General features: G+C 45.4%; 1 long non-coding RNA gene and 1 pseudogene across 1 annotated transcript in view; one reads left to right on the plus strand and one right to left on the minus strand.

Annotated features, from left to right (window-relative positions):
- LOC140216177 (uncharacterized) overlaps window positions 1–26,106 on the plus strand; it is a 112,850-nt gene that overhangs the window by 84,524 nt on the left and 2,220 nt on the right. The window lies entirely within an intron of this gene.
- LOC129387239 (uncharacterized) lies at window positions 1,429–16,089 on the minus strand (annotated as a pseudogene).

The raw sequence follows: 26,106 nt of genomic DNA on the forward strand, positions 1-26,106 counted from the left end.
CACGCACATTTTTTTGGTGTAATGTCACACATTTCCTAGTTACCGCCGCCTTCCAAACAGACTTGCATTCAGTACAGACAGTGCCTGCAAATAAAAATGGTATGGCTGTAAAAACTAATACTTAAAAGGAAACTTCCAAGTGCCATTGCTCACTTTTGCAATGTAGGTGTATAGCCCTATATTGTCACTATGTGTGCGTTAGCCTTCTGATAGTTATTTTCAAATTGTCCTCGTCACAATGATCAACTACATAAAACCCCAGAGCATACTTCTTGTAGAACACGTAGCCTACACCTGTAGTATAAAGAAATCCAAGGCGTCGGATGCGTCGTGTCATCAGTTCTGGAATTATAGCAGTCTTATAAAAGTACACCAGGCCCTGAGGGATGTCTTGCCATATTTCTTCGTCAAAATATATACGCTCTACTGATATGGAATCTTGAAGGTCAGCATGGTCTGGGAAAGATTACCAAGTCGCACCATGGCTTCTTCGTGACTCCCATCTGTCCTTGTACTTGGTAATAATAATAATGGTCTTTTTTCAGAGTGACCTCACCATTGGTTACTGCTCAGTAGAAACCTTTATCAGAGCAGGCATCAACAACTCTTTGGCCAGCTTTCGAAGCGGGGCACTTCACTTCTAGAAGCCCATCCTCACTGCCACCTCTCACAAGGTGATCGAGCGATGCGGCAATGAAATAATGTAATTCGTGAATGTGCAATCCTTTTTCCAGGACATATATATCTTTGTGATATAGGTGCATCAATTCTACATATTTTTCAACCGCTTTCGATTCATTTTGTGTACCATAGATCCTGGGGTCACCATTCTTCATTGTTTCCTTGCAAGGGTAAAGTATTTCTTTAACAAGCCCTTCTGGCTTCAGGCAGTGCAGTATCCTGTGGAACTTTGAAGCAGTTAGCTTTCCAGTTCTTTCTGTAAGCCATGCAGGGTTCTTATTTTGGCCTACGGTCTTTGCACAGATCTCCGCCCTCTGGGTAGCTAGTAAGTAGTATCCGTCTTTTTCCCCTAGAACTATGTGTGATACTTAAGCTCTTGTGCAAATAACGATAAGGGCTTGGCGTGTTCAACTCATCCTGCGATGCACAGAACTATACAGTACAATGTTTTTACCTGTGATACGTATTTATTGAAAATACGAGTGATATTTAAGGCCTTGTCCAGGACAGTGAAAATAAGGGTTTGTTGTTCTTTGATGTAGATGCGTGGTATACAGAACTGCACAGTAGTACAGTCTGCCAATTTTAAGATTTGTGTACCAAGTCTGTAGATATAATAGTTAAGCTTGTCTAAAGTTGTAAAGTAAGTGTTTGGAAAGCTCAGAACTGCACAGTACAATTAGTACCCAATTTTTATCCTTTTGATATAAATTGTACACTCAGGATCGTGGAAAAAACGGCTAGTCATGCTGTGCACAGAGCTGCACAGCCTAGTGTTTGTATCCAAATTTTCCTTGAAAGCGTTTTTTCTAAGCTGCACTATGTTTTTAATCACAGTACTATTTGCAATACAGTCACATGTATACAAGAAATGTTTATTGCAAATAAAGACCTACTTTCTATCCGGTGGTATTGATGATGCTGTCGTGCCAGGGGACCCTGCCATCATCAGAAATGCTGTACTGGCAAAGCTTGTCCCTCACAGCATAGGCTTGCCTGAAAAAAAATAAATAGGCAAGTAGCACAGTTAGACAACAGAAGTGTGTGCAGAAAATGTACTACGATATGTTTATAACACAGTAGATCGTTTTCTGTCAAGCATTAAAATAAAACGTGATATTTGGGCTTAATCTGCCATTTAAATACTCGAAGATAATTACAAGGTTTAGAATGCTGGGCCAAAACAAAGGACCTAATATGGCTTGTATACTATATCCACAATGTATGTGTTTCCAGATTGCTTTGTGCAAGATGCTGTACTGCAAAGCCCGAATTGGTTTATAAAATGTTATTGTGAGTCCTTTATTTTAATGTGTCACAATATGAATGTCTTGGAGAACATAATACTTTTGGCTAAAAGATAGTCTTCCAGCAAAGTAGGTTTGGACTACAAGTAGATAACAGATAAAAACAGCTGTTACTAGAAAATAATTGCACCTGCATCCAGAAATGCTTTTTAAGTGAATGGGCTATTCAGCTCGCATATTATTTTTCAGTACGAGATATGCTTGTGCACAAATCCATAAAGTAGACAACGCTCTACAACACAGATGCACAAGATCGTTTGTTAAACTAGAAATACCTGGTTGAGTTAAAGCCTGTAGAGTGCTATGCAAACAAAGCATCTCTGCTGCCTTCTTCAGCTCTCCAGCTGCCTTCGGTCACTTGCCAGTCCTCACAATCAGCAGTTCCAGGTGGACAGTATGCAGCTCGAGATGCAGGCGATTCATGAAGTAAGAAATTGTGTAGCGCTACACAAGCACAGTCACACACAATTCTGTTGACATTATCATCTTTTGCTTTAAATGGCCGTTGCAGAATTTGCCATCTCTGTGCCATAATGCCAAAAGCATTCTCAACCACTCTGCGAGCTCGGCTAAGTCGGTAGGTACATATTCTTCTCTGATGTTTCTCTTCAAATGGCTGACTTGCACCAGATGTGTCGGCGAAGAGCAGTTGAAGGGCTGTAACAATGTACAAGATAAACTTGATGTAAAGAAAAATTACAGAAAAACAATGTGCCACTACAAGAACACACAGCACAAATGGCATAAAAAGACTGTTGTAGCTTACTTTTGCGAGAATAAGGTCTCATCATAAAGGTCTCCAGAGGGAAAGCCTCATCTCCAACAAAAAAATAGGGCATCTTGCCAATGCTGCCAATCTCCGAGTCTTCAGGAATCCAATTTGATTTGCCAAAATCAACTCCTGGAACTTGCTGCGTGCAAACGCACCACCATCGGACTCGCTGCCGAAGTGCCCAATTTCGACATACAGAAACCTAAGGAAGGACACAAAACATTTTACATTAGAAGCAAATGCATGTAGAAGTGTTGTTATTGGGTATATTTCAATATGTTCAAATGTACCGTATTTACTCGCGTATAACCCGCCCTTGCATATAACCCGCACCCCTAACTTTGAACCCCATGAAATAAAAAAAAATATCCTCGCGTATAACCCGCACACTTACCTGAAAAAATGAGGACTAGGAAGTTACAACTGAGCAAACAGTCACCATTTTAGTTTTCAAAACAAATATATTTGAAAACGACTGCCGCAACGTTGTCAGTGCTGTCGTTCAATTGTCAATCGTCGCCACTCTCACTGCTGCCGTCTGAGGCTTCATCGCCGCTCTCAAAGACGTAATCATCTTCGGTACCATCTAGGCTGTTGCTTATGGCACACTTCTTGAAACTCTTGCGTACCATGTCGGCCGGGATCATCCCCCATGCATCTACGATCCACTGGCACAGCAGTGCAATATCTGGCCTTCGCACGCGTCCCGTCGGCGTAAGGGCGTAAAGGCCATCGGCCATCCACTGGGCATATAGCCGCTTCACGTGAGCCTTGAAAGGCTTATTGATGCACACATCGAGTGGTTGGAGCATGGAAGTCATGCCGCCAGGTATTACGACAAGGTCTGTGCCGTTGTCAGCGAGGCGAGCTTTCACCGCGTCAGTGCAGTGGCCTCGGAACGAATCCAGCACCAGCATCGAACGGCGTGCCAACAAGGCACCTGGTCTTTTTTCCCAGATTGCTTGAATCCAGTCAATGACGAGGTCACTGTTCATCCACGAGTTATCTTCCACTCGCACAACAATTCCTGGGGGAAGTGGTGTACTCGGTAGAGTCTTGCGCTTGAATATTACATACGGGCGCAGTTTGGTGCCGTCGGCCAAAGCACACAACATCACTGTGCAGCGCAGCTTGGTGTTGCCGCCAGTCAGCACACTAACAGATTTTGCGCCCTTTTTTTCCAGGGTCGTGTCCATAGGCATCTCGAAATATACTGGCGTTTGGTCAGCATTTCCCAGCTGAGATAGCAAGTAGTTGCGCTCTTTCCTCAGTCCGATGACGTAACGTTGAAAGTTGAGCAGCTTCTCCTCGTAAGCGTCGGGAAGCCGCTGGCACATGGTAGTTCGCCGCCGCATCGAAAATCCATGCCTGGCCATAAAGCGCTGCAGCCATCCGCGGCTCGCATGAAACTCGCGTGGAATGTGCATTTCCCGGGCCAGCTTCAGGGCTTGCATCTGCGCCATCTCTGTAGACACAGCGTGGCCACGACTCCTCTGCTCCTCGATGAATTTTGCAAGCTGCGTCTCGAGGTGAGGGTACGCGCCAGTCTTCGGGCCGCGAAACGCTCGCCTGTCCTTGTTCGCAGCTTCGAGAGAGTCTTTTTTCTTCCGCCAGTCGTGAATGCAAGATTCGTCGACATCGTTCTTTCTCGCAGCAGCTCTGTTGCCGATTTGTTCAGCAGCGGCGACGATCCTGAGTTTCTCCTTCGCCGTGAATGATTGCCGCCGAGACACACTCATGATGCATTTCAAGGAATAGCTAATGATGACGAGATTAATGTAGTGTAATCTGACTTGTGTGTTATATCTAACTGATGCATGAAATGATTAATGGATATAAACACTAAAGATTTAAGTCCGAAGTCGTGTATATCAAGAACCACTAATAGCCCAGTTCCTCATTATCTTACCATTCACTTGTAATCTGTTAATTCTTACTACACTTAGAAGTAACTTGGTAACTAGGAGTCCACATCATGGCTAATCTAACTTGGTTGCTATATACCAAATACAATATTACCAATGTTAACCACATGCTTGGCTATTTATGCTCTAACTTCCCTACTGCCCTTCCTTTCTTAAATTAATGGCTTAACAGCGCAAATCATCCGTACCTGTAACTTGCATCACTTATCGCAAGCAATGACTTGCTGAAACTGCTTTTGTAGTTCCTGTTTAAGGTTCCTGATTTGGCGGGGCACTCAATGACCACGCGTTTGCCATCAATGGCTCCAATACAATGAGGCAGGTTCCACTTTTCTTCAAACTCGTTTGCAACCTAATGAAGAAAGCAGAATGAAACACTACTGAGCGAAATCCACATTATAAAATAGTAAAATCTCAGCCATTTGTGCAAAGCCTCAAGCAATGCAATCTGAGGCAAATGTCGCTTTATAGTTTTGCTTTTACCTATGCAACACTGACAGTGCAAAACACACAGCCCACATTGAGTGTTGCAATTCACGGTCTGTGATTGAACTATTACATGTTCAAGATCCCCAGGTTGTCCAGGTTAACCTGGAGTCCATTACATCATACCTCATAATGAGAACATGGTTTTGGCACATAGAACCCCAGCATGCAACATATAGTGCTACACTTATTGCTTCTCAGATTCCGACTGCATGTGCAGAATCTAAAATATGTACTGAGTAACAGTATGTGAAGCTCTTCAAACTTACATTACTGAGCACATGCAAACCTTTGAGTTGCAATGCGTTAATACTCAATATCTGTGTTTCTATATGAAATTGTCTTCTAGTTTTGCTTACTGCAGAGACAGAAGCTTTCAGTGCTGTTCCTAATTACTCAGTTATAGAACTGCAGTAGTCTAATCTGCTTTAATACAGTTTGAATTTGATTAAGTAAGAAGCAATATTAGGAAAGTACATACCTGTGTGTTTAACAAGACGCAAAATTTCAATCTATGCGTACTTAGTTATTTCGTTTGGAAAAATGCCACCTTCTGAGTTGATGTGTGAAGTGTGAATTCAGCTTCGTGATTTCTCCAAAACAGTAGCGTCTTCTCTACTACACTCACATTCCGAAGCGCAGGGTAGGAACCTTTGTTGGGAGCAGGTGAAACATCCTTGCTGAAGAGGTGCACAATGTGACATATGCACACTGAGAAGGGCAGAAAAGATGAGCACCCGTCTTGTCTGCCAACTCGTTTTGTCTAACTCCTGGGCATGTGTGTTAATTTGCTCGACACTTCTAGCAACTAAATTTATAACTTGTGCAAAAATTAACATGCATTTTCATTGCGATTTTGACTTCAACCTTCATTTTCTAAATAATCAAGTAGGAAGCACTAGCTATGGCCAGCGCATAGTGACAGAGATTTTGCCATTTTCATCAGTTATTTTCAATACAAAAAATGCACGCTACCATTTGGCATTTAAAGCTCTTTGGTGGGCATGCGTGAATATTGGATCTTTAGTTCGAAATGAATAGTGATTTAGGACGAATATTTTCGAATCTAACGTATGTTGTCCGAAGTCGCAGCAAACTCCAATGAATAATAAACTTTTTTATTTACCAAGGATAATTTGGGAGTTACGAAGTGAAACTGCTGCTTACTACTTCTGTGGAAGAATGAGATGCAAATTTGGCCCAGTAGAACTTATTAAAGAAATGTCGAAGGTATAAAGAAGTTAATTATAGCAAGATTCATCTGCGTCTATGCACGCAAGAAGCTAATAAAAAGAATGCAAGAGTAAAACAGTGCACAAATTAAAAATGGAGACTTGAAATGACTAGAGGAAGTGTAAACATGAGATAGTGCGGCACAGTGGTTTTATTCTGGTTAGACGTCTCGGCTACAATTATTAGACGTCTCTGCCTTTGTGGTGCGACCGTTGACGGCGCATGCCTCGCACGTAAACAAACTCCCCATACTGGGCTCCGTTACAATACTCCTGCCCATTCTTCATGTGCTTCACTGCACAATATTATGCTTCGCTGCATGAGAAAACTGTACTGCGACAAAGGTTAATGCAAGGCGCCGATCATGACACTTTGTAAAACCGAATACTAATGTTTCTTTAGAAGCGAATACATATCTATTAACACAGTATTCGAATATTCGCAAAGTCCAATTGTTTGGATGTTCTACTTACCTTGAGCCACTCAGCTGCCGATGACAGACATTTTACATAAACAGTGCCAACGACCTCCCAGATTGCTTGACAGACCTCGGCAATTACCTTGCAGGCGGTCGACCATACAGCCAAGAAATTAAATGACGAGGACCTTCTTGTCTCGCCAGCTGCCAAAAATCTAACGGAAGAAAAACACACACCTACCTTTTAGTGAACCCATAACTCTTCCTTCGGATGCATGAAAACACAGCACAGGTGCATAAATTCGAAACCATCGTGCCATCAAAACATGGACATGACAGTGTGCTTACCTCACAGCCAAAGCTGGGCGGTGGTCTGGCAGAATGGCCTTGTGGAACTTGGTATTCGCTTTTGTTATCCTAGGCCCTACCAGTTCCAAGAGTCTATCAAAACTTCGCGGCGGCATCCTTAAATAGCTAGCAAAAAAGAAAGCACAGTGTGAGCATTCAACAAGACAAAACAACGAACTGTCAACAATACTTACTTGCGGTAGTACTCAACGTCGCGTCACCTGAGGTGCGGTAACATAGCGTTGGCGTGGCCCAACTTCTCTCGCTTCTGCAAAGCTGGGTGAACCCACCATCGCCGCTTCCGAGGTGGCCGCTTTTTCCGTCCTTCATTGTCCATTGACAGAAAGCAACTGGCCAGAAGTATCATAGTTACTTCCTCTTCCTTGTCCATTGCTGACTAAACTAAAGCTGCAAACGACACGTGCAGTTGCGCGAAATTATAGCTTGTAGTAACTGATGGGCCAATGAATAAACATGCCGCTTGAAATGGTATAATGAACAGCGCCACCACGCGGACAAACGCACGCAAACTAGATGGATGTGGGCGAAAGCGGCAGTGGTTTCCTCTGCAGTGGCGAAACAAATGTGAACATCTTGTACATGCGCGGAACAGATTTTCCGGCCGCTTTGGCTTTTCCACCAAAGATTTTCCGCCTGCTTGCCATTTCCCAAGTGTGAACGTAGCCTTAGTCCTTTGCAGGGGTGCACCGAACGTGATTCGACATGTTGCTTTCCCTGAACGTCTACTCTCATTTTGTCTTCCATTCCTCTGACAGTTGGTCACGGATTAGTGATGCTGTTTCATACTGCATGTATGAGTTAGCATTACCGTGTGGCTACAGTTCTGTTCGTGTGTGCCAGAGTGTGAGGTGTTCAACTTCTCAACCAGTACTGCGGTACATTTCAATCATAGCAGAAGAGGGGGCACATTCTCTCTGGCGTTCTCCTTAGGACATTGCAGCTCATGGTGTGTGTTGGGTGAAGAGACAAGATTGTCCTGAGGACTGCATGTTGGTTGTCCTACGCCTGCAGATGCCCGAGTCAACTGCCACTTGGGAAGTAGGACGGTATAGACAAACGTCTTGTTGGTGACCGATAGCCAGAGCCAGGCATGTGTGACAGAACTGCTTCGGGGTGGCAAAGTGCACATTGCTGTGCCCCATTCTTGTAGCACACTGTGTATGGGACATGAGCGCTGCAATATGTACGGAGGGCTGTGCTGGTCGTTCCCATCATTCAAGCAGACAAGATGTTGCAGATGTTGACTTTGAAGTGTTTGAGGAGGTTCGTTGATGAGGTGCGGGTTTAACTTCATGTATGATGCCCTTGGAGGAGTAGCGAGGAGGCATGTCGTATATCTTAATGCTAGTTGATAGTTGATTGGATGACAGATAGCTTGGGCAGGATTACCAAATCTGTGACACAGAGGTTGGCAAGATTCTTTGGGGTGTGAATTGTAGTGGTAACTCTTAAGGTATCAGTGTCAGTGTCATAAGGTCTCAGCGGGCCGCATAACTCATGGCAAAGTGGAGCACACGGGGCCAAAATGTAGCAAGTTGCACACCGGGCGAGGGGCATAGAATTAGGAAAATTAGGTTGGATTACATCTTGTTCCTCGGGGAGAGGCCATAGTCCACCCTTTGTTGGCTGTCATGTAGCGTGGAGGCGTGGTGAAAAGGCAAGAAGCCAGCGACCACATTTCAGTACACTCCATCGTTGCCAGCAGCTTGGGGCAGTGGTAGGCTTAGCGGTGCAAACTGAGAGGATTCTTGCATATTCTGTGTTGGCTGGCTCTCCCAGCACGCAGCGCTTTGGAAGTTCACACTGGATGGTTTCAGAGCGTGTGCCGACAGCACATACATTCTCTTTGGGTGGTTGGGATCTGGAACATGGCGAGGGCACATCTCTTGACTTCGGGTGGCTGTGGTATTCTCGGGACTAGGGGAGGCTGCCTTGTGTGCAGCTGTATGATTAGCTTGGTTGTGGGAGCTCAGTTGAGTGCCGTGTCTTCCGTCGACAACAAGAGGCAGTACATCTGGACAGGTTCACCAACTTGTAGATGCATATTTAAAGGCCAAATATGAGTATCAATATTGTGATTAGCTTTATATCATGAAATCTTTCTGTGCGCTGAAATAATATGGATAAAACTGCAGTTCCCTTGTCTTGCAAAACTTTCTTTAATGCACTCTTCTGATGGTCACCCAGCATGTACAAATTGGCACTATGGTGTTGGAACAGTGCTGGTCATGTGTGGAAGGCTGTAATGTGCTCGATGTCTTAACTGATACTGTGGCCCATTGTACTGTGGTGCAGCTGGGACGTTTTTAAGCAAAAGATCCCTGATCCTTCCGGGAACAGCTCTGGTTGCCAGCTTGCTGCCAAAAAAGAACTTCTTACTCAAGCGCAGATGTTTGAAGAGCTGTACGGCACTTTAATTCAGGACGTCTTGGCACTTTGCCTCAAGCTTGAAAACCACATGTCCGAGTCAAAGTTGTGCACATACTAAACATTATTGCAAACAATGCTTTCGACATGTTTTGATATGCCAACATCTCCACTGTCGATACCGTATTTAAAGAATATGGTTTTGCACTAGAAAGAACAGATGTCGCCATGGGTTTCAGCAACATGTGGAGATTCAGACAGCACAGTGTTTGCATAAGATTTGAATTCAGTTTTCAAGATTCTGAGTCGTGAACTTGGCATCCTTTAACGTGGATATTGCACCTGAAGGAGATAGGACCACCCTGACTATGTTTCATGAATTCTTTGACTGGTTACCGTGCTTTCTATACATATCCCAGCTGATTTGGGTGTGATGAGTACATACATCTTGGTCTAGCAACCAACTTTATTACTTCTTTATTTATCCTTGTGCTTTCTGGTTTTGTTTCGTCCATGTACTGTGCATTAGGTGCATGTTCAAAAACCCCAGGTGGTCAAAATTAATTCAGTCTCTCACTATGGTGTGCCTCATAATCAAATCGTGGTATTGGCTCATAACATTCCCAGAATATTTCTTTTGTCCTACACTTGTCTTACTTTCCTTCCTCATGGCTTTTTCTTTATCTGTCAATATGTCAATTAGACAGGCAAGCCCTTTGGCCCAATATGGTGAGGCATATATGCCTCGTTTGTCTGGCTATGACATTGGCATGGATATCTCAAGGGACACTGATTAAATCTTTCACACCCCGAGGGTGATTTTTATGATAGCATACAGTATTTTAAAAATTTATTTATTGTGCACATGCGGCACAAAACTATATTACTTATCAACATGATCTCTCTCACCCTCAATGCAAGTGCTTACAAAGTGGCAGAATTCCTGTAGAAAAAAATTTATTTGGGAGCGTGCGCAACCACTTGTGCACCACACGGTGTTCCTCTTCTGCTGCTGGGGTACCGATCTTTCAGACGCTGAGAAATCTGAGCACATCATGCACTATGTGGTACACTGAACAGTAGCATAGCCACGGAGCGGCAGACCAGCACAGTGAATTTAATGTCTGACTGCTTTGGTGCCGAGTCTGCCATTGACCACTTGCGTCCTCGCGGAGCCTCTCAGCTGTGGCACTTTGGAGTGGTCTCCCTAAGAACAAATACGAAGCGGAAGGGAAATGGATACATGCCGTACGTTTGGGAAAATAATGCAGAGGTGTTTATTAAAAATGAGTAAAAAAATGCGTTTCCTCTTACTTGTTATGCTGCTTGTACCAGACTGTGTGCCGACAGACGTGTGGTGCAGTGCTTGCCATGCCGCCAGCGCCACTACTGACAGCACTTTTCTTCTGCACTTAGACAATTGCCAACACTGATTACAGTTGTCGTGATATTTATTATGTACATTAAATATTGTATTCATACTTCAATGGCATCCTAAATTGTTGCATTCCGTCTTGGCTATACTAAGGAAAGCCTGTGCAATATCCTTGTTATTGTTACCATGCTCTGCACAACATTAAGGATGAGGAGCATGAGCTTGGGGGTGGAAGAAGATGACACTTCAGAGACTGGCTTGCTGTTGACTTGTCCTTGTGAATCATGTACATGGTCGTCCACTTCCAATTTGAACACGGCTCCAGGCGGCCGGCGCTCCGCGCAGCGTCACTCGTGGCCGCCTGGGTAACTAACGCACAGGTACACTGGCAACCATATGCGTGGCCTCAGCCGTTTGCTACAGCGCGCCAGCACCGTCAGGTTGCGCTCGCTGTGCGGGGAAGCTCCCTTTCTCGTTGAGCTGTCAAAGCGCCCAGGGAATTAGTGTTTACTACACAGCTTTTGCAAAGCCAAGCAGCTGCGCGCATTATGCGTTGCAAAGACCGGAAAAATGGCTTTTGTTTCTCCCTTTTTATTGCAATCGACCACGTTAATAAAGGCTGCTAGGGGAAAAGCTTTGTCAATGTTTGAGGCCGAAGAGGTTACTCTGAAGCCACAGCTCCAGTGTTCTAACTGATATGATCACTTAGTGCCCAGCATCCACAATGAACTGGCGACGAGCGGGTGCTTTCATCTGCTGAAAGAATGCCGCCGCATGTGGTACTGTGAAATGTTTTAGGGAAGTCCGATACTGGTTAAAAAATAGGGTTCTTTAGTTGGGAAGCCAGTTTCTGTGGCACAATATACGAGAGTTTACGTGCATCACAACAGAGGCGAAAATGTTAGCTATTCGACCAGTGAAATAATAGGTTTTTGCAGCGATAGCTGTTGGGCGCCTGTACCTGGATTCCTTGTTGTAGTCGGCGCTGGCGCAGTCCACGTAACCGATGGGTGCATGGTGTTCCCATGGTATAAACCCACCGTGGGGTGGTATTCATGGCGACCATCTTGGGGTAACCCAACAACGGCTGGTGATCATGGCAGCCATCCCCATGGTGGTTGCTATTGCAACCACCATGCACCCACTGCTGCATGGGGGTGGTTTCCGTCATATGCACCCACCGAAGAACCATGTCAAACCCATGCACGGGGGGGTGCAGTATATACCCACTGAAAGGTAGTAACCATGGCAACCACCCCCATCATGATTGCCGCGGTGGTGCCGGACACGCATCATGCGCCGTTGGGCGCATGGTGTGGTTACCGTGGTTTGCACCCACCGGGGAGCTGTAACCCACCGAAGGTTTGCAATTATATGGAGATTGGTTGCCCTTCAGATCCCGACTGTGTGATTGGAACGCAGCCTGGGTCTCATAAGCCTCACGGGTGGTTGTTGGGAAACAGCCGCCTGCCATGGCAGCCGGGTATCACTTAACCGCTGCACGGCAGCGGGATGAGTAGTGTGAAGACTCTCGACACCCTATGAATCTGCCCAGCGGGTTCCGAGGGTATCGCCCAGGGAGGCAGGAAGCAGTGAATTTATCGGGTGCGAGAGGGTGCTCGGTGAGAGCGATACATAGGTATCACGAATGCCACATGTTTGGAGTATAGTTTAAAGCTATCGCTGAATTTCGCGTTACACACCGGCACCGTCCCATGATATATTTTACTATTACTGTTAGGCACTGCATTGCTATTAGTTTTTTATCTGGTCGTCAGTAATCTCCTCATAAATTTTCAGGATCTCGAAAACTAGATACGCCTTCTACCTGTGGCTCAAAAAAATTGGCTTTTCAACGAGTGACGACCACTGAAGGAGTTTTTTTTTGCCCGTAGGCTTTTCAACAGTGCATATATTTTGCTGCAGTGTAGGCAAACTTTACTGTGCCAAAGTGCCGCGTGTAATCGTGTTTTCAAACTTCCCAAAAACTCGTATGGCGTTTACTCACGGCAAGCTGCAAGTCTGTAATGGAAACTAGGTGCCTAACAGTAGCGGTTGAAAAGTTAATTATCAGAAATAAGATAACAGGCTAACTAGTAAAATTATTCATCTGTTTTCGGATGCCCTCCCACGCTGGCGATAATGCGGTGCAATAGCTGCCTCCATATCTCAACGGAACGCTTTTTTAAAAATAATTGGTGCACTGAAACACATGGGGGTGCCCTGAAGAGAGATTCATAGAACGCTAATATGAACACTAGTGCAGCCCCGCAAAAAACTTCGAAATAAATGAAAGAGTCAATGAAGAAGATGGACATTTTTTACTTGAGATGTGACAGAAAATTGGGCAAATGGGACGTAAAAAAACAACAACAAGGAAATAAAAAGCTGTAAGAAATGAAAGAAGTTTGGGTGATCCTTTTTCGCCACGCCTTGGTGAGTTGTTGAAAACTTATCACTGAGTTGTATTCATATAGGAGAATACCTTAGTAACTTGCGATTCGCTGATGACATTGCCTTGCTTAGTAACTTAGGGGACCAATTGCAATGCATTCTCACTGACCTGGAGAGGCAAAGCAGAAGGGTGTGTCTAAAAGTTGATCTGCAGAAACTAAAGTAATGTTTAACAGTCTCAGAAGAGAACAGCAGTTCACGATAGGTATCGAGGCACTGCAAGTGGTAAGGGAATACATCTACTTAGGGCAGGTAGTGACTGCGGATCCAGATCATGAGACTGAAATAATCAGAAGAACAAGAATGGGTTGGGGTGCGTTTGGCAGGCATTCTCAGATCGTGAACAGCAGGTTTTCATTATCCCTCAAGAGAAAAGTGTATAACAGCTGTGTCTTACCAGTACTCACCTACGGGGCAGAAAACTGGAGGCTTACGAAAAGGCATATTGGAAACAGAACAGCGCGGTTTTCATGGGGACAAGCAGGGAGAAACGACACGGACGAGCGCTGTCCGTGTTACGAAAAGGGTTGTACTTAAATTGAGGACAACGCAACGAGCTATGGAAAGAAGAATGATGGGTGTAATGTTAACGGATAAGGAAACAGCAGATTGGTTGAGGGAACAAACACGAGTTAATGACATCTTGGTTGAAATCAATAAAAAGAAATGGGCATGGGCAGGACATGTAATGAGGGGGGAAGATAACCGATGGTCGTTAAGGGTTAAGGACTGGATTTCAAGAAAAGGGAAGTGTAGCAGGGGGTGGCAGAAAGTTAGGTGGGCTGATGAGATTAAGAAGTTTGCAGGGACAACATGGCCACAATTAGCACATGACTGTAGTAGTTGGAGAAGTATGGGTGAGGCCTTTGCTCTGCAGTAGGCGTAACCAGGCTGATGATGATGGTGACGAATCACTGAGTTATGCGACATTCTTAGTAGTGACTCATTTGTTTCTCGACATCGTAGGCTGTATGACGTGCTAATGCAACGGTATAATCGCTATTTCCGTCCCTGATTGCAGCTTACACACTTCCAAGTGCGAATTTTGTATTGTTCTGCCTTTATGAAATGCCGTTTTACTGTTCTGCCCTATGTCGCAGTCACATTAGAAACAATGAAAGGCACAGCTTGCCAGCTTTTAACAATATTGCACCATGGTCAACCTGTTAGTATGCCAGCACCTAAAGAAATCGCCATATGTCAGGTACTGGGAAAAGTAAGAAAAGGGGGTGTGGAGCAGCGAAGCCAAGAAGAGTAGGCGCATGCCTAAAAAGTTCAATCGAATGCGACATTGGCTACCTTTGTCGTGATGCTAGCATCTGCTGGTATGCAAGCATGCATTAACTGACAAAAGTTGAGTGCTTCCATTCATTCATAGCTGATGACAGAGTTACCTCATATATACAGTAAGTTATTTTTTCACAGCTTTGTAAAGAATGCTACTCATTTTCACGTAAACCCTGCCTTCAATTTGTGTGTGCTGGGCTCGGGGAACACAAGATTACGCGGAAGCGGTCATTATTGTGCTGCAAAATCAGTTTGTTTATCGTTATTTTAATTCCCCTTCCACATAGATGCAGTTTCAGTCCTAACTACCCTATTTATCTGAGACTCATAGAATTTAGAAAACTTCCCAAAGCGCAACATGTCTAAAAAATTCATCAATGGATTTCGTTTCTACCGCCCCATTCCGAAACTGGGTGCTCAGCGTGCGCCACGCACAGGTGCTCGGTAATCAAGGACATTCAATGGTGACCTGCTTAATAGCTCTGGTCATTTACAAAGTTCTAGAAATTGAAATTAGTTCCAGGCAAACAGCTTTAGAGCTGTAATCATTACATACTGCACAGTGAATAATTAAATTAAACATTTTGAACAATTAGTCGTATAACCAAGGCCTCTATCTGTATATCTTGTGTCCGCTGAGCCCTAGCACAAAGTAAATGATGGCTGATAGCAGCGTCTGCATAGCCATAACCGTCACATCTTATAAATCGCCAAAGGTTTGGTAAAATAGCCCCATATTTTTCACAAGGTATCATATAAGGAAACCCACGCACTTTCTTAACAAGGATTCCCATTCTGAGCTAAGTGCCTCCGGCTATGCATGGAGTGATATTTCATTCTTCGAGTTCTACGCTTTCTCACGTCATTTTTTAGCACTGTGCACGGCTGCATAACCTTGCTTGGGACGGGCTAGCGGTAGATGCTTATGCTAGTTCTCAGGAAATTCGCCTGCGGCAAACATGCAATGTAAATATTGCTAGCTATAAACAATCATTGAGAAGTGATTTCAGCAATCACTAATAGGGCTGAAAATGCTGGTTCATCATTTTTTTTTTTTTTTTTGCAGTACTCTATCTCGCAAACGCTCAAAAACATAGCTACGCTTACCGTGTGTTGACCGGGCGCCAGACCCGTGCCCTGTGGTCCCACCTCATGGTGAATGTCGATTCGTCGGTGAAGATGACGCATGTCCATCCATCAACCGACCAATCTGCGTGCTCTTCAGCAAACTGGAGACGTTTTGCCTTGTTCTCTAATCGTAGGAGCGGCTTACGCGCGGCAGTGCGACTCTTCAAACCTGCCTCATAAAGGCAGCGCTTGATAGTAGTAGATGAAACTTCGCTCATCCCAAGGGTTACTTGCAGCTCCCGGACAGACGTGGTGAGCTTGTCTGCAGCAGCTGCCACGATCGCCATGTCTGCCTCTCCTATTGTTACTCTTCGGCCGGGCTGCCGAGGAGCGTCTTGAATTTCGTCCTTCACTCCAATAAGCCTGAATAATCCTATTTACAGTAAATAGAGGACGATTTGTCATCAAAGCGATTGCGCATTGGGAATATTCCCTCTAACATAAATCTATGATGCGCCTTCTTTCTTCGTCCGAGACTCTTGGCATCTTTCTTCGCTTGCGGCACGAAAAAGAAATGAGGTCACGTTGAACAGAAAAATCCTTGCTGTTGAGCAGCGATAAAACGAGACGGTAGCTTCATACCCCTAATGACTCCGTAGTTGATCACGCAAATGATGAAGCGCTTACAGTCATTATAGGGCGACTGATATCAAACAGCTAGCTTAACAGCGCCGAATTAGTTGGGAAAAGACGCTGTAGACAGTAGGGCGGCCTGAGTGTATAGGTTTTGGAGCCAATTCTGCGGCAAGTATCAGACAGCATGCAGCACTTCAGTGGTGACTCATTGCTAAAGAGGCAAAAAGTAGTCACCATGCCGCTTTTTCGACGAACTGATAACACTGTATTGTTTCAAATGTAGAATGTGGGCATAAAATGTTTGTTAAGCCATTTGCAAGAAAGCAGTTGTCGCGTATGAACAGCAACCACGGCCAAAGATGAGAATGCGAACTTCACCACATGGCGAGCGCAACCTGGTGGTGCTGGCGCGCTGCAGCAGACGGCACGGCTGACGACACGCTTATGGCTGCCACTGCGCCTGCGTGTTAGTTACCTAGGCACCCACAATCGGCGCTGCACGGAGTGCCGGCTGCCTGGAGCCGTGTTCAAATCGGAAGTGGACGACCGTGTACTTACCATAAATACATTTCCTGTCTTGCTTGTTTCCTCTGCAACAATATGGTCACCGATGATCAATGGTTGGTGCACGTGTTGCCCAACAAATAAAGCTGTATTGTTCCTGTTGCAAACCATTTTAAGTGTTTGCTTACCAATTAACTAAATAGGTGGCATGCTACTGGTGTACAGTAGAAACGAAACTATTGTTTCAGAGTTTCAAATGTGCATAGGCTCATCCACAATTATTTAGGAGGCAGGACGTCGTACCACTGCATGTGGACATGCACAACCTCTACACATACAATGATTAAACATACACTACACCAACATGGTTTAGAGCAAAAAGCATTACCTATGCATAAAAACACCAATACTGACCAAGGGTCACTATGCATGTCTAGGAGAGTGCTGCAAGTCATAGTAAACAGCTTTAGCTTCACGATTGCTGCTCGCACTCAGGCCAGCTCTTTAGTGGGAACTCTAGCACGTGAGCACACAACACTCATGCCAACAGCAGAAGGTGACCAATTGAGTGAAGCGCTACCGTACGTTCACTTGAAGAACAACGAAACTTTATTTGCAGAAAGGACTTCATTGCACCTAAAACAGGGCAACGCCGTGTGGTTGGGCCCCTACTCCAAGGCTCCGCTGGCCCTCGGCATCCTCTCTGCCCTCCGGACCAGCCTGAGCTGGATAGCAATGCCTCCCACCTCACTCTCGTGTTATTCACTTCTTGCTCTTTCGTGTGAGCCATGAATTCCCATGTGATGTAGTAGAGTGTCGGTGTGCTCCCACACCACGGGCATATGTTGTATGCTGTTGGCTAGTACATGTACAATTTATGGAGGTTTGTATATGTGTCCGTTTGGAGCCTGCGTAACGTTGCTGAGTCCACGGCTGAAATGTTCGTATGCGGCGCTGGGTAGAGCCATCTCAATTCCCTGTATTATTCTGTCCCTGTATTCCCTGTATTACGTTGCCGATTTTATCCTCCACCATGGTGCCCCTCGACAGTTACTCACAGATCGCGGCCACTCGTGCTTATCTGGAGTTGTTGACTACCTTCTCTGCTCTTGTGCCACTGAGCACAATCTGTCAACCGCCTACCACCCACAAACTAACGGTCTTACGGAATGTCTCAACCAAACAATCGCAGAGATGCTGTCGATGTAAGTTTCCAATGATCACTGCGACTGGGACGCCACGCTGGCTTACGTGACATTCGCGTATAACTTGTCACGGCATGACCACCGCAGGATGTTCACCCTTTTATCTCTTGTGTGGTCGTGACACCACACTGCCATTTGACACAATCCTCCCTTCTGTGCCACATGTTGCAACTGAGTGCGCTCGTGAAGTCATCGACCGCGCTCGCATGGCACGTCAAGTTGCCCAATCTCGTTTATTAGTCTCACAGCATATACAGAAGGTGCGTTACGACCGCTGCCATCACGATGTTAAGTTCGCACCAGGTGCTTGGGTTCTCCTCTGGTCACCATATCGTCGGGTTGGCCTCTCCCAGAAGCTTCTCTCACGCTACACAGGGCCTTAGAAAGGCCTACGCCAAGTGAACGATGTCAACTACGAGATTTCGCCGCTACACTTTGATGCATCCTCAAGTCAGACTCCTGTCGACGTCGTGCACATTTCGCGGCTGAAGCCATACTTCGCTCGCAATTCTTCGTCTGCCATGTGCCAAGACGGCGCTTAGCCACTCGGGAGTCCTGTTACGGAAAGATGAAAGAAGAGAGAGGGAGAAGACTGGATACGCTGGCTGCTGTGTGTTGTTGGCGGTCAGCCATCTTAACTATTCTGACTCATCCTATATATATATATTGTAAATATAGTTTTTTATATACTCGCAACATCTCCGTAACAATATTGTGCTAGACTGCAGGGTCGCATAGACTTAACTGCTCATCCGAGCCATCTGAAATAGTGTGTCATGAGCTGTATGAAATAATATCAAAGGAAATAAAATAGCAGAACAAGAGACGCCACATCCTGTAGAATAAGAGACATAATTCACAAAACCAGCTACGGAATGGCTTTGAAGTTTTTAGACGGCAAGTGCAGCAGCTCTCTATAGTTCTAAAACTGCAGGTACTCTGCTAATAGTGGTGGCTACAGGTTATAATAAGTTTACACTTGGCTGCCATATAGACAAGTATGGCAGTTGCTTAACATAGTGGCCACTTTATGCATTTGAGAAACCTGCTGCCACAGCAGCTTCTGATCTTTTTTGAAATCCAAGAAGGCAAATACTAGATAGTTTTAGATTAGGGGATGCAAGGTGTTGGGGCCCCTAGCGCTTGGGTGTGTTTGCATTTGCGTACGCAAGCAGAAGCAGGTTATATGTTAGTGGCCCCAAATGCAAGCCGCACTGAGGTCGCATGTGCTCGCAGTACCATAAACCTGTGATCGTTGCTGTTATCATTTTTAAAAATATGAAATCAAGCATATGAAGTTAATTACACTAAACCGTTTTTAATAATAGCAGTTAATTTGTATAAAAACGATGTCTGTTCGCACTAGGCAAAAGATTGCACTAGGCAACAGATGGGCAGCTTACAGAATTCTGTAAGCTGCCCATCTGCTTCTTTGTCGAAAAAAGAAATCTTGCTCCTCGCAGTATCCGCCTGTGGTGGATGATTATGCCAAAAAAAGTACTCTATGTTGTGACGGTGGCTTTTTTCTTCCTGTTGTACTATAGTATACATGTATTAACGATGTACAAGAAAGATTCAGTTAGTAGTGCCGTCTTCATTCTTATCTGTTGTCCTACGTGCTCTCTTGCGCTTTACCTCTAGTTATGCAGTACCATCTAGCCCACCAGTCTGTTCTTCGGAACTTCATATGTAATGTCTGTACAGGCGAGCGCTTCTGCAAAGAAATGACCTGTATAACAAAGGAATAATTCTGTCCCGGTTCTATTGTGAGCTTTGCGGTGCATGTCCTTCACAACGAAGGGACCTGTATAATACCCGTGTCATACGGGCAACTCGGATCTCCTTCAAACTTCCTTCCCTTAGAGGACCGCGAGGGAGTTTCACCTCAAAGGAGTTAGCTCTGTGTCACATGGCCTATAAGCGAGCTTTTGAAAGCTGCCGCTGGGGGCCCATTAAGCGGTGCTCACCTCGTACGCAGTCATGAAAGAAACACGTTATATATTGCTAAAAAGTTTTGGTCACTTGTCTTTTCTTACAAAATACAATATTTAGGCATTGCATTTTAAAAATTTCATTTATCTTAAAGACAAAAGAAAAAACGAGCATGTACTCAACATAGCATGTACCTCATACACAGCGATTTTGTCCGCCCTGCTAGCCAACATGTGCCTACTCGTGTCGTTCGCGTGGTTGTCGCTGGTTGTGCCGGTTTCCCTTCCTTCGTGCGCCAGTGTCGCACGCGCATTGCTGAGGCACTCGCTGCTGTTGTTCCTTGGTTCCATGACTGTAGTCGGCTAGGCGTTCTGCTGTTTTACTGTCGTGCTGGCTGTTATTGCGGAAACATTGTGTATTGTGGTGGGGTGGTAGTGTGGTCTGGGATAATTTTTCTCTTTTGCGTGCTTGCGTGACTGTGCGCGTTTGTCATCAGATCAACTATGAGTGACGAGAGCGAGCATGTGAGGAAGAAGTGCGAGATAGCCCTCACTTTGGCGACGATCTCATCAATGGACATCGAAATCAATGCAGCTGCAGAGAGGGTGCGCCTGACCAAAAGCAGTTGTTTCTCCACAACAACATGCTAGCAGCACTGTCCTCATCTTCCTGCCGTGCACGAAGGCAAGTTTGGGCCTAGCATCGCGATGGACAATGGTTTGAAAAGATATTGCCAAACTTGGGAGGGCAGTGCTACCGGCAATCATTCCGAGTGTTGGAAACGACCTTCAAATACATAGTTGATGTCTGCCGACCAACAATGACACGACAAATCACAAATATGCGGCAAGCTGTTGGTATAGAGGAGCGAGTCGCCGTGGCGCTCTATCGTCAGCTGAGGACTGGGCAATTGCTCACTTGTTCGATCTGGGGAGGTCGACGGTTGACATGATATACAGGGAATTCTGCGAAACCGTCGTGGAAGTTCTGGAGGCAAACTGGGTAAAGATGATGATTCCTGGTGAGGTCGCCAACCATATGACAGAGTTCCAAGCTGTTTGTGGCTTCCCACATACAGTAGGTGCTCTGGATGGGTCCGGTTTCTTCACTGAAGGAGCATGCCAGTGATTATTATAACTATAAGGGCTGGTAAGTACACACATAGGGCGAGTAGTAATGCTTGCTGAATGTATGCTGCATGCGCAACCTATTCCTAGACAAAGTAGAAAGTGTGGAGAAAGAAATTTAGTATTCCTTCACGCAAATTTGCATTCCATTCATGTTTAGCCTAAAGGACTGTCACAGAATTTGGTTGATTAGTCATTGACTACGATGTCAATTTTGCTTTCAGGTATAGTGTGATCCTGATAGCTTTGGTGGACCACAAGTACAGGTTTAGGTTCATTAGCGTTGGCTCCCCAGGAAGATGCCATGATTCCCATGTATTTCAAAGCGCAGCACTGGCGAAAGTTATTGAAGGACCTAAATTTAGGCACCCAAGCCTTACTGTTGGTGGCACTGACGTGCCGCCACTTATCCTGTGTGACCAAGCATTTCCCTCGACGGCCAACGTCATAAAGCCCATTGCCAATCCACGCACCGAAGCGGAAAGAACGTTCAACTACGAACTTTCAAAATCAAGAAGAGTTGTTGAGAATGACTTTGGAAGGCTAAAAGCGCCTCAGGTTCTTAATGAAGTGCATGGAATGCGATCTCAAAAGTGTGCCAGTTGTTGTGCATGCATGCTGTGTACCGAACAATATCTGTGAAAATTTCAATGACTGCATATCACAGCAGTGGCTGAATGAAGCAGAGCTGCAGGACACGCTGCATGAGCAACCATCACATGCAACGTACATGCAGGTTGCAAGTGGAGTAGAAGTCAGAGATGCTGTTATTAAATATTTGCAGCAAATCGGACAGCACTAAACAGAGCCAGTAAAAGCACATGCTTAAGTTTTATTCAAGAAATCTGCGAGGAGGTCCACCAGTTTCTCTTGTGCTCTTACTTGCCTCTCCCTAAGCGCCCGCTCATCTTTCGAAGCCTCATCAAGGGCTACAATAAGTTGTCTTTGTTGTTCCAAGAGCGCTTCCTGGAACTTCTGCTGTTGGGACACACGTTTTCTCTTCCGGTGTGGCCTCTGGCATTCACTACAACTTCCACTGAGTTCAGAGGTTGAAGGCGTTGCTGTAGTCTGCGTCACGCCTTCAGGGTCCATATTCCCATATTCTGTAGCCCGCTCAACAGTGGGCTCGCCTGAAACCCTTCCAAGCTCGTCATCTGATGTCGATGGCTGGCTGGCTAGACGATGACTGGCTGGCTGCATTTCTGAAATGTGCGTCGATGGCTGGTTTTCCGACTGCATTCCTGAAATCATCTTAAATAAAGGTATCAAGAGAGATTCTTGTATGGCTTCAAAAAATATGAAGGTGATGTTCTTAGTGGCATGCAAAATTTTGTAAGTTCATGATTACCAAGCAACAGCAAAAGCATGCGACTCGAGTAAGAGTTTGACCTACGTAATGTGCTTGCTTTAAAAGGCAACATTTGCATGGACTTGAAACAATTTAGCAGTACTACTTTAGCAATTTAGTAGCAGTACTCACCTCTGGGGCAGAAACCTGGAGGCTTATGAAAAGGGTTCTACTTAATTTAAGGATGACGCAACGAGCTATGGAAAGAAGAATGATAGGGGTAACGTTAAGGGATAAGGAAAGAGCAGATTGGGTGGGGGAAAAAAACGCGAGTTAATGACATCTTAGTTGAAATCAAGAAAAATAAATGGGCACGGGCAGGACATGTCACGAGGAGGGAAGATAACCGATGGTCATTAAGGGTTACGGACTGTCCAAGGAAGGGAAGCGTAGCAGGGGGCGGCAGAAAGTTAGGTGGGCGGATGAGATTAAGAAGTTTGCAGGGACGACATGGTCACAATTAGTACATGACCGGGGTTGTTGGAGAAGTATGGAAGAGGCCTTTGCCCTGCAGTGGGCGTAACCAGGCTGATGATGATGAAACAATTTACAACAACGCAAGTTGTTAAAACAGCCAGGCATAGTGCCAGGTGCTTGATCAAACTTGCAATGAATGAACCACGATGCTTTTGCAGATTTTTGAAGAGTTGAGAACTCATAAATTGTGATTAGAAATGAGCTTTATGTTGAGGCTGTGAAGGAAGAAAGTTTGGCATTTATTTCACTTAGGTGCATATTGATGTTGCTCGCTAGGTAAACAGGAAGTGAAAGTGTGTCTCACCTGCTCGACAGTTTCTTTCGGGTAGCACATGCTCTCTTGCACAAGAGAGCGATCGTTCACAGGAAGGCTACCTAAAAATCTATGGAGCTCTCTAAAATAAATCCATGTTGTGGCTCCGGAGCCCGTTGTGTTATCCCGTGCCTCTTTCCTAAAAATAAATGGCAAGCGCAGTTAAGAAATAGGACAAAGAATGCATGTGAATTAACAACACAAGGCGTACAGCTTGCTCAACGCAGCACAGTGTTATTTCTATCAATGTATGTACTTGAACATCAGCACTAACGCCAGCTAGCACAGTAAGCAACTAAACTGTAGGTGCAAGTGGGAGAAAACTGCTCAGACACTTCGCCAACATCTGCAGTTGAAAACGGCAGAACATCTGCCCTCTTTGCATTCATTACTGTCAACTCCGATTGCTGGGCGGTAGCGCATGCATGTGTAGAAAGACGACGTTCACCTGTATTTTTTAGTCAAGTTGTCGATTTTCGACTGGACTAGCTTGTGTGTCTTGACAATGCTGCTGGCCCGCAGAGCCTGCACAATAGCATCGTACACCTTCGCATTGTGTTTTTCCACTCGCAGCTGCTCTAAATAGTCTTCCCAAAGGCGAATTAACGGCCACGTTTCCGCTTCGGTCCACGTCGTTCGTGGAATAGGCCGCCAGCTGCGCTCCTCTTGGGAAAGACGTGAATCACTCATTCTGCATGCGCGAGATGTGCTATCGCGTTGACAAAAACAACAAAAAATAGCGCAGTCAGGGCAAACGCAGCAGCCATTCCAAGAACGCCCGGTTCGAGAGTCGAATGTAACTGCTCAACTCAAATATCTTTTCAGTGCTCAAATACTATATTAGTATATGCAAAAAAAGAACAGTTATAATTGCTGGTAAAAGTGAAATTAATAAAAATGAGGGTGATTTCTTCACTCGAAATTCAAGCACGCTGGGAACAAGAGTATTCCCTTCAGTCTGCAAGCGAGATCTTCCATCTCCTTTTGCTAGGAACTTCCTTAAACTTCCTTTGCTAAAGGACTGCCGTGTGACCCCGCGCGCATCTCGCTCGAGATAAAGACGTCCTTGGTTGAAGGGAGTTAAAAGGCCTTTAGCCACGTCCATGTGACAGGGGTATAACGAATCTTCGGAGGGCCCAAGCACTTCTGAAAGTGTTTGACTACAGTCGAACTCAATTATAACGCGATACCGGTTTTAACAACATATTGGTTATAACAATGAGAAGCTGCTGCACCATCAATTTTTGTATGTTTGCTATAGTGAAATGAACCACGTACCACAATGCCTCCACGCCACATTATCGGTTATAACAATGAAGTCAGGCTGCTGGGTGTCCATGCCGAAAGGTAATGGATTGCCAAATCCTTGAAAAAAAGAAATGTGATCTGCTGTACCATCGCCCGTGGCCCCAATGGTCGCTGTGTGCTCGCTCATACAATAGAACCTGTTTTCCAGCATTCTCCACATTGCCAGCCTCGCGCGCCTCACTCCCGTCACCCTTCCAACTCCAAACACAAATGGGCTGCGTTCATAGCTGTATGCCACACCATCCTCCGAAACACGAATGGACCGTGCCAACTGCGCTGAAAGCGCTGCTCTCAGATTGTTCACTCGCCCCTCGTTCCTATGTCTTTCGTTAACCTCCACAAGGTTGTTTTGTTGAAGTTTGGCAGGTTGTTGTCTTCGTAGACAGCCTTTTGCACACTACCCATTGTTGGGACCTCCCTCTTCGCCTACATGCTGTGCACTTTTAGATGGATGGCATGGACTGTGAAGCTGTCATGCTTCACAGTTCACGAGCTTGAAATCTTCATGTCATGAGGTCTCTTCTTTGGAGACGCCAAAGGCCCACACAGATGCTCCGCCTTGAATTTGGCAACGATTTGGGGAGATACTCCAGTGTCCTCGCTCACAACACGGTACTTCCCGGACACACTTCTCCAGGAAATGCATCCTGGTGCGGGCGTACACATTTGCAACTGCTTACTTGGCGTGCCATGACAACTTCAAGTTGTTTTCAAGTCAAGTTTTGAGAAGTGTGTAGCACCTACCAAGGCGTGAAGCAGCTCCTCTGTGTGGAGCAACAGGAAACTGTCTGGAACAATAGCTTTGTTTGGCTCTCGAAGGTCTACACATATTCTGATGCTACCATCTTTCTTGTCAACAACAACAATGGGGGACACCCATTCAGAAGTATCGATGCGTTCGATGATGTCAAGGCTCAGCAACCTCTGAAGCTCATTTGATACTGGTGACCGGACAGAATATGGCAGACGGTGAAGCTTCAACGTTACAGGCTGCACGCCTTGCTGCGTCTTGATACGATGTGTGAACCCCTTAGCAAGACCCAACTCAGGACTGAAAAGTGAACTGAATTCATGTGCTAAGGCTGGCGGAAGAGCTTTGTCATGGAGCTGCGCGCTTGGTGGTGTGGAAATGGAACAGGATAGCGGGTCAACGACAGTCGGCAGCGAAGCAACGGACATGTATAAGCACCTGAGAGCAGAACCCTCAATGCAAAGATTCAAGGCTTTAATGCCGTCAAGACTGATCAGACAAGTTCCTCGGTGAACAACATAAAAACATAGTGACGCTGTGCAGCCTTTAAACCGAACATCTGCCTGGAAACAACCTAGCATCGAAATCAGCCGTTGAGAGTAGTCAAACAGAGTAACATGCGGAGCAGGCAGGAGCGGAACACTCTGAAAATATCGACTGAATTCTTGCTCCAACAGGATTGAAACAGACGACCCTGAATCTGCAAGGAATGTCAAGGTGACATTCGCAACTTGGACTTGAATATGAATTCTGCTACGCGCGG

The sequence above is a fragment of the Dermacentor andersoni genome, chromosome 2 (assembly GCF_023375885.2).
Source record: "Dermacentor andersoni chromosome 2, qqDerAnde1_hic_scaffold, whole genome shotgun sequence".
NCBI lineage: Eukaryota > Metazoa > Arthropoda > Arachnida > Ixodida > Ixodidae > Dermacentor > Dermacentor andersoni.